This window comes from Dendroctonus ponderosae, unplaced genomic scaffold (genome assembly GCF_020466585.1).
Source record: "Dendroctonus ponderosae isolate FM_Combo_2020 unplaced genomic scaffold, Dpon_F_20191213v2 Dpon_F_20191213_1, whole genome shotgun sequence".
Lineage (NCBI taxonomy): Eukaryota > Metazoa > Arthropoda > Insecta > Coleoptera > Curculionidae > Dendroctonus > Dendroctonus ponderosae.
The window spans coordinates 49,576,617-49,595,352 of NW_026017110.1; the positions used below are offsets into that span (position 1 = coordinate 49,576,617).

At 34.7% G+C, this 18,736-nt stretch overlaps 1 protein-coding gene and 1 non-coding gene across 4 annotated transcripts in view; both read right to left on the reverse strand.

Annotated features, from left to right (window-relative positions):
* Positions 1–18,736, reverse strand: part of LOC109547044 (lysine-specific histone demethylase 1A) — a 235,562-nt gene that overhangs the window by 173,038 nt on the left and 43,788 nt on the right. The window lies entirely within an intron of this gene.
* Positions 15,878–15,949, reverse strand: Trnaa-ugc. The gene has a single exon. It is a non-coding gene; the product is annotated as a tRNA-Ala (tRNA).

Below are 18,736 nucleotides of genomic sequence, written 5' to 3' on the forward strand. Positions count from 1 at the left end.
GTCTCCGAATAACTTGAAATTCGGTTGCCTCCTATTGGGATACAATTCTAAGTACCGCAGTTTGGCACTGCGTCCACTAAAGTTTTGCTGGACAACAAAATTATGTTTTGCTAAGAATACCGTTTTTGTGCAAAATTAATAGGCGATTAGACACAGCCAGTTTAAAGGTCAGAATAMMGGGTGACCAAAAAGTTAAAACCATTTTTTAGCCCGGATATCGCCGTAAGTGGTTTTGCTACAAGTTGATTAAAATCTGATGATAGGATTTCKKATRCTCAAAACMCCCTGTATACCAAATTTCGTGAAAATATGCAGCCGTTCAAAGTAGAATAACGAAAAAATTAAATTAAAATGTAACTTTGACGCCCTGTATGTCGGCAACCGTCAACTTTTGGACTAAGGTAAGTTGTGTTAAATCATTATATTTTCACCCCAGGAATCCGCCATTTTGTTTTGTGCCATTACTTTTGGGACACCCTGTATAATAATACACATTATTTCCCGGCACTTACAACTTTTGACGATTAAATAAAAAGTATTATATTCAATATAATAGTCGATTCTAATTGTGGCCAGCACTTTCAAGTCTACTCACAACAAGAGCAAACTAAAAAACCTCGCATTCAATTAGACGTTACCTAGGCATTGGTGATATGGTCAATTGATTTCAGTTGTGTTCGGAATACACTGGGGTATTTCTTTTCGCATCAACCTTGCAAAAACATTTAACACAGACCGCAATCGAATGTGCAGAACCTTGGAAAGATTAAAAGGAAAAAAGCGAAATAAGCCGAAATGGAAGTTCAAGATAATATCCGTTAAATTTGAGAGCAACCAACAGTCAAACTATCTATTAGCAGGTCATAGGTGAGCAGAAATAAATTATGTAGCAAATGCCGTTATGCCGAACCCAAGGGTATTTATTGCTTGATGAGAATGGATGCAGCAGATGTGTCGTGAAACAAGTAAATAAAATCAGTGTAACCGTTTACGTAAGAAAAACCTTAAAGGTCGAACACTATAGAAATTCAATTGATATTTAAAGAAGTTTGGAACAACATGCCATGACACCATTCAACACTATTGCAATTAATTAAAAAAATCCAATATAATTACAGCGACTGTAAGACCCAACAGTGGGATACCGAATGGGCATCATTTGTCATGTAAAACGCTTTCGCTCTGGACAATACTTGTAAATTAAAATAAAAGTTACATAAATAATCGTCTACGATAAATTCTAATGAACTACCATATAAAGAATAAACCAAATTAAATATGTTGTGTCTTACATGCTTACAAGTAGTGCTATTGCATTATAATTTGTAGCGCAGAGTGAGGCCATGTCATTTTTTCTAAACCGAGCAAGGACAATATAGATTTGAAATATGGGGCATATTAATGGATAAAATACCATTGCAATAAATCACTCTATATCGACTATGCATTTCAGTCAGAATAACCGTACTTACACAATAAGTTGCGCTGGATCCCGTTTAATAAATTTGTCGGAACAGGCACAATGTTTACCCAGAAAAATCACCTTAAAACCAAAAAACTTCTACAGAATGGTTTGTATTCTTGGATATTTTACAAGCTCGGCATGAGAAAAATGTGTCATTTTTTCATATTTATTAGCCGAGAAGCTCTAATAATGCCCCTAATTATCTCAAAAGTTTGTGCATTCAGTAGCGGTCCAAGTGTTATTATATTTACATAGACAAAACAAATATTTCCCGAGCTAATTCCACCAGTGGCGCGAAATGATCGATTTATACACGTTTATTTCATATAATTTGTATTATGTAAATAAGCAGTTTTTCAACTCGGTTCTTGAAATATTTTGTCAAGTTTCTTAACGTCCAAAAGATTTTTAGCTATCAGGGAAAAATTGGATTGGAAACTTGTGCAAACTTTTTATGTAGAATTGATCATACATTTATTGCTATACTTATGTAAATTGTTGGTGTTTTGCCTATTTGTTGCATTTATTAATTTTGCTATTTTTCTTAAACTGCACTAGTAATTGATTTTAAAGGTGCAGCTACAACATGTTCAAAAACAGCAAAAATTTCAACGTTTTATGTACAACGATTACTAGCTAGAAATGCCTGAACTGGTCAGAAGCACCTAAGAAACGGCCCCAAACATTTTTCTCAGAAACTAATAAAATTGAGTCAAATTAATTAGATTCTTTTAGAGCTTGGTAATAAAAAAATTGAATTTAAAAATGGACAGCTTATTGGTGTTTCCGTTGCCCATGAACTTTGATATTTTACCGGTTTCGAGCTTAACATCTTCCAACACGCCCATTAAATATTATTAAATAATTATTCGGGCTTAGAATAGGATAAGAAGCCAACACCTTGCCTGGGCAACTGAACTGAAAACTATATTCCAAGTCTGTTTGCATGGTCGCTTTCATCGACTTTACTCGACAAAACTGCAAATTAGAAGCATAAAACGACTAGAATCCGAAGACACCTGAAATACACCCCGGAGGCACGTCCACAAACAAATTCGAGTTCAACTAATCGTAGAAAAAAAGTAATTTTTCACATACGATCGAATACAACGATTGCAGACAGTTATAAACGAGAATCTTTCTGTAAAAACTCACAATAGTATTCATATGTTAAATGCCGGGTTGGTACGTCTATGAGGTCACGTTGTTCCGTAGAAGCACCATGTCGGCTAGTAAAATTAATTATCTCAACACGAATAACTTAATGAGGCATAATAGGCTACAACTTCCTAGAAAGTCCGGTTATCTGCGTATAATAATCTTGAGTACACCACCCTAAATCTCTTGAATAAATACGTAAAAGCGGTGCTTCTGCAGAAGCAACAGTGCTGAAAGTAAATACAGGAGATTCTTCAGGTCGCAGCCCTAAGGCCTGACTATTTTTATGGGTGACAAAAATAGGAAATTTGTAATCGTTTTCTAAACAACTAGGTATCCCATTTTAAGAGGAGACATTCGAAACAACAAATCGAAAGGAAATTATCTTGTCTATCAGAACCCAAGAGAGTCACTGGGGGAATCATTACCTTAAGCTCAGGAAGCGACGCGCCAATAACTCTAAAAGTACGGCTTGAAAAGGTTGAAAACCAAAAAAGAACACAAAGAGCGCTTGGAGCAGCGCAAGAAAAAAAAGCAGAATTCCAGAAAAGTGTTAACAGAAGGCTCAACACTTCATCACAGACAGCCCTATGGAAGAGAACATCGAGGATACATGGACGAAATTCAGAGATATTCTCATTGAGACAGAAGAAATCCTCACAACCAACAATAGGATGGAAAGAGCCAAAAAGTTGTTTGCAAACTAACGAGTTTTCAAACCTACCTTAAGACGATCAAGAACCTACAATCCAAGAGTAGCAGTTCGTTCGTACCTGTTGTTCTATTCCTCGACAATAAAATAACAAGCAAAAAAGTTCAACGCAATATTTGGCGCTATTTTACACAATATTGGACCTCTTGCAGCATATGCATCCCAAATCGATTAGCGAACTAATCCAACCGCAAAATCGATCACAATCAACCTTTACTTCATTCTTATTTTCCGCTAAACTTCCACGATCAGATCACTTAATATCGAATGATCAGCAATTACATCGTTACATTATTCCTGCCCAGAGACGAATAGAGCTTCACTCACTCACTTTTCAATAAACGAGTTGTTTGTCGTGAAAAAGACTTTTTCCGCCTCGCGAATGGGCCTTTGTTCGAGATCAATTGATTTATTTAATTATAATTATTAAGTGTATGTGTGCCGTGTGTTTAAAATTACGTATTTCAGCGAAATGGGGCTTGTGCAGCAACGGTACTTAGGTGTACCGTATTTCGCCTTATTGTGCACTGAATATAACATATATTCGTTTTGAAATGCTTTTGTTGGAACCATTAAGCTTAACCTGGGTGCATGGTGAATGAATCTATTCCCAGAATACTCCAATTAGTTGGAAAAATAAATACCTTTAAATGCACCCCGAAATGCTGGAAGTCGTCTGTTTGGACTCACCTGAAACAAAAATTATTTTCTTAGAAGATATAAAATCACTAGCAGCTAAGAACTTGACCGATTACTTCAAGAGCATGAAATATGCCGTAGAACAACTTACATTAACTAATGCACGCCGTAACGGTAAAATGTCTGTATTTTAATTAATGCAGTGTTTGATTTTACAAAAACTGGTAAATTCGCCACGCCTAACGGCAGGAAAGTGATTTAATTTATGACGTTTCTGGCTAATTGAATGTAATCACTTATACGTGACCTTGTTAACTTTTCTATCATTATGGCCTATAATTAAATCGATTCAGCTCTATATCAAAATATTGTGTGTCATTACGGTAATCGATTTCAGTTCAATCCAGCCTCTCCAGCTAGAAAAATGCATCAGCCATTATTAACAATATCTACTAATGGCTTCAGCATTTCAGCCTTGCAAGAGTCTTTGTGTAATGAACAGCAAATTTACAGACAGGTTTAGAAAACCATATCTATCAAAATTCAATCGAAGCCGCGAAATTAAACAATATAAACAGCTTCAGCACAGCTGCCTACTGGTTACCAATCCCAGAAACATGCATAAAAAATGTCATTATGCAACCAAAATTTATGTGCCAGCATACGTTTTAGGTAAGTGCAAGTTTTAATGGGCATGAAGATGATTTATGACAAATTAATGCTGACTGCTATTCACAACTAGTATTATAAAAAAATCATTTGCAACAAAAAGCGCGAAAAATTAAACTTATTATGAAAGATTTAAAACAATAATCGTCAATGATTAATGCACACGGAGCAAATAGCAACTGAACTCCAAACAACCGGAAAACTCAATTGTTACCGAAAAAAGAATGTTTAATTCCTTCTAGAAAATATTTTTTCTAGAAGGAACTAAATGACGCAGGTATAGAGTGCGTTTGCTAGAAAAAGGTCTATCAGGAATTTCACATTTATAGAATGTTGTCATTGTGTTAAAAAAATATACGTTGTTTTTGGGAAGTGACGAATTTTTGACGAAAACTCGTTTCGAGAGACGTTGGTGATTAATTGGAAAATCATCAAAAATTCGAATAAAATCGCAATCAAATTTTGATTTCAATGGTATCTTGATCTCCTTATTGAAGTGTTCAGAGCACTTTGTATTAGCTTGTCTGGTTTGAGTTTTTTTTTTTTAATGCAAAGCGTCTGGAGCGGGACGCCTACAATTAATTAAAAAATCACAAAAACGCGGACAGAATAAAAAACTGACTTCCTAATTTTCCTTCTAGTAGTAAGTACATCAAACGCTCTATCAAATTGTTCAAAGGGCTTTATTTTCGCTTGTTTGCTTCAACATATACAAATTTTTAAAGGAAAACTGTCTAAAATCTCGATGTCCGAAGTTCCAATTAGGAAATCGACAAATTCTGTTAAAATCACAATTAGTTTCGAAATGTTTGCTATAATAGAACCTCAATCGCTTTATTAAAAAATTCATACGGTTTGACATCACATTGCTTGCTTTCAGAGTTGCGAATATTTCAAGAAAAATCGTCTTGTGCGGCGTCGATAATTAAGTGGAAACTTGTAAAAATTCGAACAAAATCGCAAATTGCTTTTCTAGTTTTTCTTCTAAGTACCTCAATCCCTCCAGTGAAAAGTTCGCTGCGTTTTGTTTTTGCTTGTTTGGTTTAAAAGATATACATTTTTGAAGACAAACTGACTTAAGAGTCGATGTCTAATTGGAAATTCGCAAAAATTCGGGCAATCGCAATTAATTTCGAAATTTTTGTTATAGTAGAGCCTGAACCGCTCCTGCTTGTTTGGTTTTAGAGTTATGAATTTTTGAACAAAAATTGTCTTTTGCGGCGTCGATGATTAATAGAAAAATTGTAGAAATTCTGACAAAAACGCAAACTGATTTTGCACTTTTTTTTGTAATAGTACTTACGTCCTTCTCATGAGAGATCGCATAGCGTTGTTTAAGCTTGTTTGGTTTAAGATATATACATTTTTCCTAAAAACTCGGGAAACATTGCAACTCCTTTTGCTATTTTCTTCAGTAATAGAGCCTCAATCGCTCTATTGAAGTGTTCAAAGGGTTTGGCTTCAGATTGCTTGATGTCAGGGTTACAAATTTTGCAAGAAAAATCGTCTTAAGCGGCGTCGATAATTAAATGGAAAATCGTAAAATTTCGGGTGAAATCGCAGACTGGTTTTTCAATTTTTTTTATAATCAATCCCTCTATTGACAAGTGCACAGTTTGAGCTTGTTTGGCTTCAAAGATATAAATATTTGAAAAAAACTGTCGTAAGCGTCGATGTCTAATTGGACATTCGCAAAAATTCTGGCAAAATCGGAATTAGTTCGATGGGAATCGGAATAGAAAAAATAGAGCTTCAATCGCTTTACTGAAAAGTTCCCATCGCACGTCTTCAAATTGTTTGGATCAGAGCTACGAATTTTTGAAGAAAAATCGTTTTGATAATTCATTGGAAAATCGAAAAAATTCGGACAAAATCGCCGAAACGTTGAAAAACTAGCAGGTGATATTGGGTATTCAAATTAAAACAGATGGAATCAAAAAATGCAAAATGTTTTTCTGTAATAAATGCTTGATACTTTTGGGTAGAACCGAAAAAATAAAATCAGTTTAAATTTTAATTTTACCCTTGACCACTTTTGGATAAGTTAATTTGTTCCATACTTTATGAACGAGAAGAACGTAAAAAATTCAGACTAACTGCCCGAAAAAAATTAAGAAAACTGAGAAGCATATTAATCATCAGTTAATGAGTAATTAATTGTAAAAGTGTGAACTTTAAACACCGAGATCCGTTTTTGTCTGTATCATTTAGACACAGCAGTAGCATTTGAAGTAATTAATCGGCGTCCCACTTAATCTTCAACAAAGCTCGCTTCCAGCATTTAAGATGTACGTGCGTTATGAAAAAGCTATTTGTGAAATCTGGGGATTATTTTTAATTCGCATTTCTTAGCCTGTCGTGTGAAGTAATGAAATCCTCTGCAACCAAACATTTTTCATGATTCATGAAGCACGATGTCTTCAAACTTGCCTCCGATCTCCCACCTTCTAACACATTTGAAACTGGAAGAATCTGGGTTCATTCACCATCAGTTTTATGGCACCAAATCATACAAAAAGCCGGTGAAAACAAGCGAATTATGCATCTAACCGTATTACAAACAATGATATAAATTTCGGAATAAATGGTTTTCCATTCGCCCAGAAAGTACCGTAGCTGGATTTACCATAAAGAATTCCGACACCATCAATCACCTTTGGAGCTCCGGACTCCAACGGAGCCGCACCGGGAACCAATTGCCGTTGATTTTTAGGTGATTCTCGCGTTTCCGGCATATTGGCATTAAATCACCTATGACCTGACCTAATCGACTTTTTCAGGAAATCACTTTGATCAATGACTTGGGGAATATTCTATAAAATAGCTTGGAAGTTTAGAGGATTTTTACTTCTCAGCTACATCCCTGTTTACCTTGATCAATTGGCGTTTACCTCAAGAGTGCAAAAAAATAGTAAAATTTAATAACGGAGAAAATAAAGCGACTATCTTTGCACCGCGCACCAAGAAACTCGCAAAAAAGAATTGTCCTTAATCTCGCATCTCTGGAGAAACTCCAATCAAGAAAATCTGCTGCTTGCAAATCAACTCCTCAAATTGTAGGTACAGAATGAAAATGGGATAGATTTTTCTCAATAATAACAAAGAAAAAGCATTTTTATCGGGCAACAGAATTATCTAATTAGCTACAAAATAAAACGAAATTATTAGGCACGTAATCAGTACAAAACAACAGCAAATTGACTCCGTTTTGTCCGATGCAGAAATTAATTCTACGCAAAATCGATTATCTTCATATGCTGAAAATGCAGTGGTTAATCTACCAGATTGATTCGATTAAAAAAATCCAGTGGCGTAATATCGGGCGATCAAAGCGGCCATTTTACAGCCTCTTACTCTCATAATGGACTGGGCTGATTAATTGAAATTGAATTTGACTACTTGCATCTAAAGGCGTATGCTATTTGTTGTCTTAAAACGTATGACTTAATTATGTTTAATTTTCCGGGGTGAACAATTTAAGACTTTTCCTGCAAATTCAAAAGTTACTTGCCATTACTAGATTCAAAAAATATGCCTTATAGTCTCACTATAGTACATTTTTCATATACACGTAGGATTAAATTTGTATTGCCCTAATTTGCGATTTGATCTGCTTACGCTTAACCCCGATTTTATATTTTTTTTGTCGTATCTTGTATTGCCCTAATTTGCGATTTGATCTGCTTACGCTTAACCCCGATTTTATATTTCTTTTGTCGTATCTTTAGAAAAAAAACCCGGAAAAAAGTATACGAACAAAAATTTTATGCAACAAATATTTATCAAATATATTCCCAAAATAAGCGAATATGTGGCATTTCAAATGTAAGGTAACCTTGTAGGAATTTATGTTTAAACGACGAAAAGCAAATTTTACACTATAATTTTTAGCTGATAAAGTACGAATGACTGTATGATTTATGCAGTTTGAATGCAACAAGATCGCTTTAATAAGTCAAAGTAACTTTTCGCTCCTCGCCACTCTCTGCGTATATTAATAAAGGAAATGCGCCCGATGTACTCTCGGTTACTTAAAAACGTAAATATAATTTGTATCCAATCATCCCGTCGGGCTTACCATATATGATATAAATTCTTCAGATGGCTGAAATATTGCCAGGAACAAGGCGGTCTTTCTACCAAGTCGGAAATTTTCAAATGTGCATAATTCATTAGGGGCAGATTGAGTAAAAGCAAGATGCTTTCAGATGCCGACATATTATTATTATTAATAATAATATCGTGTCACAAACGTTATTATTTTCTCGTAACATACCAATTCGTTTTTTAAGTTGGACTCACCTAAAACGAGCTTTATTTTTGTACTCATTTAATACAATCTAAGAGTAGCTTTTTAAGTTTAAACTGTTTTTTGTGATAAGGTTTATTCGCGTAAAAGTGGAAGCATTTTAAAACTAAACAAGCAAGCAAATAAGGAGTTTGTAAATTGTTCAGAAAACAGAAAGAAAAATGTCGAGTAATGCTAGATTGAAAACATATTTTCAGCAGAGAGAAGTTTTAAAAAAATATCAGATGAACTCGGAAAAAGGCTTGTTTCATTACGAAGGGAATTACTTTTTTGTATTAAAAAAAAATTGCCATTAAAAATTTAAGAAATGTCCATGTTTATGCGAGCACATTTTCTAATATAATTAAGCAAAGGCATTAATTTTAGTTTGTTTTAAAAATGATGACCAAAAACAAGCCATGATTAAATCAGTCTAAATCTGCATCAAAATTCGAACTTAAAGTCTGAAGAATGCTGAAGAAAATAGAAAATGAAAACAGAAAAATACAAAGCCTACATCTGAATATCCAGCATTATCAAATTTATTCCGTTGTTCATAAATTTGGAACTCTTAAGCTAAAAAATGTCAATTTTTATTTGATCATGGCAAGATAACATTTTATTTCCCACAGAAATAGTGTTCAAAAAATATTTTTTGACCTCAAAATGTAACAACTTCGATTTGTTTTAATGCTGCATTGTGTTGACACTTTAATGGGGTAAATAGTTTCTTTACTTTCCCAAATTTTCACACTTTATTCTAAAGCGGTGGTTAAAACAGTTGAACACGATTGATAATAACGGTCTCGTCTCGTTGGCACTGATGTCCCCTACCGCAAGCACGTCCACATCGTATTTATAAAGTGTGGAGTGTTTGCGTCGCCCATATAATTTGCTAAATAAACGCAAAACTGCATAGCCGCAATTATCTTAGATCATCATAAATCAGCTGAGGGAGAATATCCATAATTTATTCAGTGTCTATATGTGGATATGAATTATTCCCGTGAATACTTAACAAACTTCAGCTAAATAGGTTTCCAAGATATTTGCCTGTAAGTGTTTTAATGGCTGTGAATATGAATTATGATTTCCTAATATAAGCAGAGAAAACCACGAAAGGTTTGGCGGTATCATGAAAGCTCATCAAAGGTGTTTCAGACGAATTGATAAAAATCTCCGTTAGCAAAATATCCGACAAAAATTTATTGACTCCTGAAGCATCAGTTCCAATGGAAATTAAATGACTCATTTTTGCCAGATTGGTGAAAATTTTCATTTAGGTGTGTAGGCCTTTTTCCCTTCTGCTAAGAATATCAACGCCTTATAAGCGAAATTATGTTATTCGGGGCGCTTCTCAACAACGAATTCCTGTACTAAAACAGCAATTTTTAGCGCCAACCAGTCCTAAACTTAAACATTTTCGAAGCTGAGCGGCTGCATCTATCGAATCTAGTGTTTTTCTTGCATCCTTAACAAAACGCGACATTTTGACCTATTAGCTAGCTGAGGCGAGAAACTGTGATCATGCTTTGCCCCATACTGTCCCAGTGATTTTTCTTGTTCCGTGAACTTTCTATGACATTTTAGAATGTAAAACGGATCAACTATTTGCTGTAGAGCGCGAGTGCCAGTTATTTATTGGGTTATGCAATTGCGATTTGATCGCTTTTGTTTTGTGAAAGTGGCCACGTGAAATCGACTCGAGCAATTGACGAATTCGATTGACAAATGATTCGGACATGCAACTCGAAGATTGAAAAAATGATCAATGGAAACGGAAATATCATGTTAAATGGTCACTGAAAGGAGGTGGAAAAACGTGTCTTGGGGAAGTGGAGAAAATCAATCAAAAACTTGTGCCAAAAGACTTCGTTTCTATCAATATAGTATTTTGAAATTGCAAATGGATCTTCATCTATATTCTTGAGAAATTAACGAAATGTTTCTACTTGTGGTGGTACTCGTATAGAAATCATCCAAGAAAACCCTCCAGAGAAACCAGGACATTTTTAGTCAACCTGGATATATTTATGCAAGTTTCTCAGGGACGAAAATCAGGATTCTCTCAAGTTCTCAGGAAAGTCCATTTCTGGGCGATTTTCGCCGAAAACATTTAAGATTCAATTTAATTCCTTCCTCAACTGTAAGCATGTTTCCGACCAATTCCAGACAACTCTTTTATTTTGTGCAGATTTTCCATCTCAGTACTTTTATCTTTCAATAATTTGGTCGGTCTCCTTCTGTAATTCTTTATACTTCTGTGTGTCTGAGTTCTTTAGGTTTCTCCTTTCTTTAATCAACTAGCATTATTGTGTGGTTATTGATTTGGATAAATCTAGGCCTGGGTAACCCTGTGTTGAGTTGCGTTTTGGACTTGTTGCCGAGTTAACTCATCGGTTAATTATTTATGGTATCGATATCATTATTTAATTTCAAAAGTTGGAAATAATTTACCGATGACCGAGACTGGAATTTTAGCATCTAAGAAAAGGTCATCCTTTTGTCCACTACTAAAAATTCACTGAGTTACCTTTTCTGTAGAAACGATTGCTTTATTATTTTGCACCAAGTATTTGGTTTAAAATGGGAAATTTTGAAGAAACTTAAAAATTCTTCAGGTCGATGAGGTCGTGACCATGTGAGTTTTCCTAATAGTGAATTATCTGCTTTTGCTTTTTCTGATCGTTTTTTTGGAAAAACTTTATTTTCTTCGAAAAAAATAACATAACTTTGTTTCGATTTTGTGCCAAATTCAAAGGTAAAACGTAGGTATTCGAAAAAGACGATAAAGAAGACCAAACTAAAGACGAGGAGTTTGCTGTTAGAATCGATCTCTTATTTTTTTTGCATAAAAGACTCTTAGTTTGCCAGTTTTTAACTGTGAAACATTAGGAAGAAACGCGTTTTTCTGTTTGGAGAAAGTTTTATTTACAAATATTGTCCTAAAAGCGAAGAAACCGGAATTAAAAAAAAAACAAATTATTCACAGTCACGAAGATGACGCGTTTTCCAAATAATTGATTACATACTTTCGCTTGTTCTGTTCCGGGAAATATTGTAGAGCAAAAATCCAGAATTTTGTTCTCTGGTCATTATCTCTCTCTTCTTCTCTTAATCTTAATGACTCGCTAAAAAACTAAATTACATTATCTGGTTTTTGTGGTGAATTTGAAGCTGAAAAGGGTTTTCTAAAATTCCTTGCAAATCGATGAATGAGGAGAATTTTGAAACAAAATTAATTTTGTCATTTTTCGCTGAATAGACCCTATGCTTGTTAGGGAAGAAGAACTGCTTCAGAAAATAATGAGTTTTTTGCCCTTTCGATTTAAAATTTTTAGTTTTGCAATCGGTTTTTGAGAAAACCTTTATGATTTTCGGGAAAAAACAGGAGAAATTTATTTCCGTTTTCGTCCCGAATTCGACCAAATAATCGTTTTTCAAATAAGGTATTACTTTCGCTGATTCTGTTCGTTTTTTTATCAAAAATTATTTGATTTTGTGCCAAATATGAAGCTGGAAACGAGGAAGGAGGCAAGCCTTCTAGTAAAATTTATTTGATAAGTTTTCGCAGAAAATGTCTTAATATTGTCAGTATTTTCACACTGACGTATATAAATGTTTAAACAATAAAAAAAGGATCATCAACATTTTCCCATCAACGGAACCGAGTTACTGCGCCGGTGCGTGGGTTGGCGCACCAAGCCATTTACGCCGCACTGCGCCAACCCCTAACATTTCACTGAGTTACCGAGGCCTAGTTAAATCTGCGAGTAAAACACCCAAATGGTCATGTCTTCATGGTCACTTTTCATCCGATTCCGATGAATTCAAGACGGAAAATTAAAAACCATAATTACCACATTCACATACAAAGTAGCATCTGTCAGAAGAGCCGTTGCCCCCATTATTATCGTTTCAAAGCCTTAACTAAGTGGTAAAGTACGTTCAAACAACCTAAATGGTATAATCACCGTGTATAATTAAGAATGCATCGGATACTATAAAATATTCATAGAAAGGAAAGTAATTTCTTTGTCGGAAACGCATTTTGAAGGTGATAATAGGTCTTGCCGGTTTTTTAATTACGTTATGAAGGCAAAAAATGGATAATTGATTTTTTCCGAAACAACTCAACATGCTTTTGATTGAAGGATAAGACAGGACCAGTAAAGCATAAAGTGTTGGGCAAAAAGTTTCTAGCAGTGTTCCAACCAGTCAGCAGCTTAAGAATGGTGTGATTTCGCGCTCGATTCATAATGTGAACTTCAATTTCACTCAAATCGGTAATTCTTGATGCGTTCAAATTCTGTCATGGGCTACAATGAATCAATTAAATTCCCGGCGGTTAATATTTTTATTGTGGTGTCAGTTGAAAATGTGCTGCGCCCTCCCGATAGCCATCGATGAAGAGAAAGAGATAAACAGTTTTTTGCCATCTTGACCAAAGAGAGATCAATCACTTTCAGATCTACGCTCGAGATTAAATTATGCAGCGATATTGAAAGTTTGCTTTTTAAAACGTTTTGACAGTTTCATCGTTATTAATTTTTTGTTTGCTTAGATGAAAGTTAGTTTTTCTGCTCAGCGATATTTGCACAGCAAAGTCTGCGGATTTTGCTTTGTTTTCATCGAATCTGAAACAATTCTCCACTGTCCAGAGGGGAAACGATAAAAGGTCGAAAAACAATATCAGTTTGGATTAGAAAGTATAGTCGAGAAACGGCTGAGAAATTGTTGTGAAAAAGGCAGAAACTTGCAACGATTGAGCGCATTTTACAATAAAAAAACAAGTTTCTTATTGCGTCAATGTCGTCCGTACTATCACGTTAATGGGTGTTTTTAACCAAAAAAATGACGCCACTGCTTTCTCGTGGACTAAAAATCACTCTTGGATTCTTCATTCAGGTTGAAATAAAAAATACATGATTTTACTCAATTGCGTTTTTTCTTTTAAAAATTCGCAACTTACAAACTGCAGCAAGTAACAACTTTTGTACGATGTACAGAAGAATCTTTGTTCTAATGATGCTGAAAGTTTCTTGAAAATCGCCCTAAACCCTGATTATAGCCTATTCTTCGTAAATATCGGGATCAAAATGCATGTTTATCTTAAATGTGCTTTTTTCTTTAGAAATTCATACTTTTCAAACTATAGCAAGTAGCAACTTGGAATTTTTAGAAGACACTTGAGTCTCAAGGTGCGGAAAGTTTTATACTAGTCGCTCAGAAAACTAATTTTTTCAAGCTTTTTAAATATCGGTTTCAAAATATACATTTTTAATCAATGGCGCTCGCTTTTTCAAAAATTTGTACATCTCCAACTAAAGCAAGTGTAGACTTGAAACTTGCACCATGTTTAGACGATGCTTAATTATAAAGATGCTAAAAGTTTAATGAAAATTGCGCCGAATCCTGATTTCTGTCATTTTCGTATATATCGGGCTCAAAATGTTCGTTTTTCCAAATCCTTCAAAAAACCGCATTTTTCAATCTAAAGGAAGAAACAGCTTGAAATTTGCACAGTGTTTAGAAGATGCTTGACTCAAAATAATTATTATTATGCATTATTATAAACTCATGCATGTGATTTAATTCATAGACAACTAAAAAAGTTAAATGTCTGTAAAAAATCTTCTGGAATATGCCGCAAAAGAAGGATGCTATCGTAGTTTATCTATAAAATTGCAACATTTTTTTAAATTATGAAGTTTCCTCCGAAATGAGTTGAGAGAAAAATAGATGCAAAGAAACAGTCCTCAGTAAATAATTACTTAAACTCTAGCCTCCACTAAGTATATAAAAAGGGAAAACTTGAGTCAACTTCACGTATAGAAAATGAAAGGTTTTCAGCTCAACCCCCGAATAAAATTGATACATTTGTCACCTTCGATGTTAATGTGAGATCGCACCAGAACCTTTCTTCTCTCGCTTCAAGTCTTAATAAATCAATTAAGTAACATTCGGATATTCGGAATTCGTTTCACTTAATTATTCAACATTATTCTAACCAAAATGAGCATTTAAAAACATTTTCCTCTCATATTAGCTGTCCGTATATTTTCGATTGTGCTCACCATTTATCTTGTCTTCGTTTCGTATCGGCCATCTTATCTTTCCTTATAGTCATACGATACTTTCGGATGTTTTAAACTCAATCCGGCTGGCGGCAAAACCGGGGTTATATATTTTTAATTTTATTAATTTATCAAATGCCTTTATAGAATTAAGAACCACATTTAATCTCAAGAATGTACCGGGAATCGTTCGTTCATCTGGTTGCTTAATAAATATGTCATTTTTGAAGATATGTGTCTTTTGACTGCGGCAGTTTTCGTTTATAAGATTATTTTGGTACATTCTTGGTGACTTGGCCTGCATGGGAAATCACGATTCTTTGATTTGAGGAGCGTTTTATTTATTTCATTAAAAACTGCAATAATCGAGCAACAAGACGACGACGACGACGGCCTTTTTTGCCCCCGGCTATTTCCACTTTAATGGAACATGAACGAGCTGGTAACGATTAGTAAAAAGTCTATTGTTACCTAATCAAATCGTTTATGTATTTTAGCTATAAATTTTACATTAACACCACAAAAACTGTCTTGCTTAAATTGTGATTGGCAATCACAGCAAATTGCGCTCGCCTCTTAAAACCTGCGGAAGATGATTCGCAAAAAAACACAATTTAAGGTTTTGTTGTAATTTACTTGGATGACTTAAGTGATTTATTTCACAATTAGGTTTTCCAATCCTCATTCCTGATGCATCATGCATGATTCAGTCGTTAAAATAAAAAAAACGTTTTGAAGCATTTTGTAATTCTGTAATTGACGCAGTGAAAACTTTGTCGTTATTCTTCATATATGGAGAATTAAGGAAAAAAAATAGCTGCAACGTGAAGATTGATTGACCATCTTAAGTAGTACTTGATGTAAAAATTTGGAGATGCCGGGGATCGAACCCGGGGCCTTTCACATGCAAAGCGAACGCTCTACCACTGAGCTACATCCCCGATGAAAGTTTTGTGGTCCAGGCCCGCCTAGTACCGGCACCTCGGTTTCATTTTGAATAAATATTTTTAAACAAGAGTCTTAAAACCACTTTTCTCATTTTTGTTCAATTTTACCTCAATACGCTTGATATTTTTCAAAATGTACCTTAAAACCATGTGCTCAAAGCGTATAACACTTAATAAAATTTGTCCAAATGTTTTGAAATTTATACAAATTTACGCTAATCCACTTTAATATTTTTTTCCAACCGGTTTTCCTGAAGTCTATCGTTTCTTTGTCCACTCTTTAATGTCTGTTTCCATGAAAATTTAGAAAAGATTCAGTGGTGATTCAAATAATACATTTAAGAAAAGATTTAAAAAGGAATTTAACAGAAGGCATTTTTTTATAAATTAATTGACAGTGGTTTAAAATGCGAATGCGATCAACTAAAATTGCAGTTTTTTGATGCATAATAATTCTGTTCGAGTCGAAATCGAGCTACTTATTTTGCATTTCAAAATCATTCATTTAAAAATATGAACTGTTCAGAGTTTTACGATTTTGAACAAGATACACGGCACGGAAAAATATCTGTCAGGTTCTGAATGTGTACAAAAATCCATTTTTGCTCTGGTTTTCTTAAGAAAACGAAAAATTTATGAATTCGGAGTTTTCTCTGAATTGTCTTCTTATAGTAGACGTAGTAGTGCACAGTGCTTTCTTGTGTAGGCTTGTAGTAGACGGATACATTTTTTGGGCAAAGACATTTTTTGTAAATATTTATGGCTTTTCATTGACCTAAACCGACCACAAGTTCAATCGAAAATCACTTAAAATTACAACCTATAGTCAAGTAAAGCACTTGCTTTTGGGTTGCATTTTTAGCTTATCTTACACTTTGAGAACCCAAAGACGAGACATAAAAGTTTTTCTATACAACAATTTAAAAGCTGAGAGCAATGAAAATTTTTGCCGATAAATTGATACACGAATGCTCCATAAAAAGTATATAAATTGGAAACACAAAAGTTGCAAAGTGTCTGTAGTGAAGTCTTTGGCTAATCTAAAGGTCGCGTCCAAACCTAAGGAGCCGAGCCTGATCCGCGGCAAATTTCTTTGAACACCAACAGAAAATCGATCGTCTGTTGAAAATTTACTCCTTAACTAGTAGAATATTCAATCTAAACTTAATATTTTTCGTGCTCTCTTCGGCTCAAATAAATGAATGCGCGAATCAATAAATCAGATAAAACACAAGCAAATGTTTTTTAATCTGTGCATTTAAAAGATTTCCGTTATCTAAATCCCTCGCAATGGCATAATAGATAACCATACCAATCTGCGGACCATCTCGATAATGACTTTAGAAACGGCCTTAGTGAATGCGGCCGATGGCTTGATGCCATCCAGTTTTATTACCAGGTTGCGAGATTGTGGCCAAGTCGGAATAGGTTGGGCTTCTACATTTTGCATTTTTCTTCTGATAGAAACAAATTAAATGAACATCAGTTTTCTCGACTAAAATAAGCACATTTGCAGGAACACAGAGCTAAAAGTGCTTCCTTTCACTTTCATAACAACCATGCGATGTCTGCAACTGGCTTAAGTGGCAAAATCGCGAATACGGCACTGTGTTTGCATAAAATTTATTGTCCCGATCGGAAATTAGCGACACATTGTTACACCGATGGTGTCGTAAAGTTTCTGAGTTATTTTGGAAAAATCAAGTGCGAGTCCTTGAAGAACCCACTGCACCAGCAAGTATCAGGCCGCTAAATCACCTGTACCGTAGGTGGATACATTTTCCAGGGATTATTTCTTTATTAAAAACTATTTTAGATATATCTTTTGAAATACTGGATGATTTTGTACTGTTCTTTGGGGTTGGAACCTTCGATAAGTTTAAGGAGTTAATTGGGTTTGTGATTGAAAAACTTCTAGAAAATCCCGGAAAATTGCCAAAAAAGGGACTTTTTCCCATTTGTAGTTGCAACTATTCTCTATCGAGTAGGGTGAAGTGCGGAAGTTGGAATCTTTATTTGCTCTTGAGGATTTTTTTTATATTTGTGCTTGCCTTTGACCAGTTCAGTCACCAAGTGGTTGAAAAATGTCCACTGGTTCCACTTGTGCGGTGGAAAATTTTTCGAAAACTAACTTATTTTTTATTTCTAGTTGGTTTTTCTCAATCGAAAAGGGCAAAATGTAAAAGTTGGGGGTTTTCAATTTTAGAAAACTTCGTGTTTGCCTTTGGCCAGTGCTGTCATTCCAGCGGTTGAAAATTTCGTTAAAAATCCAGGAAGATAGCCACGAAAACGATTTTTTTCTCCCTTAGAGCTGCAACTATACTTTGTCGATCGGGACAAAATACAAAGTTTAGGGATTTTTTTGTCCCACTTGACAATTTCTGAAAAATCTGTGCTTGCCTATGGCCAGTCCAGTCCTTCCAGTGGTTGAAAAATTCCTGGAAAATCGAGGGAAATAACAAGGTAAAACCTGATTGGGGAATAAATCTAAACAAAAATGCTTTACGCCTCATCAATCAAGCGGAAGCGGAAAACTAGTAGAATCTAGATGTATGGAATGTTAAATATGATCACGATATTCGCCTCTGCTCTTCTCAAGAAGAAGCTAACGCCAATGTAAAAATGAGCAATGAATAAGATGGATTAAATAGGCGTGGAATTGACAAAACACTGCTTCTGCACACCCTGTTGCCTAAGAAGAAAACCTTTAAGCTGCAGAAATAAAATGCGTGAGAGACTTGCAGCAGATTAGTTCCTAACATGCAATGAACTTTAAAGACG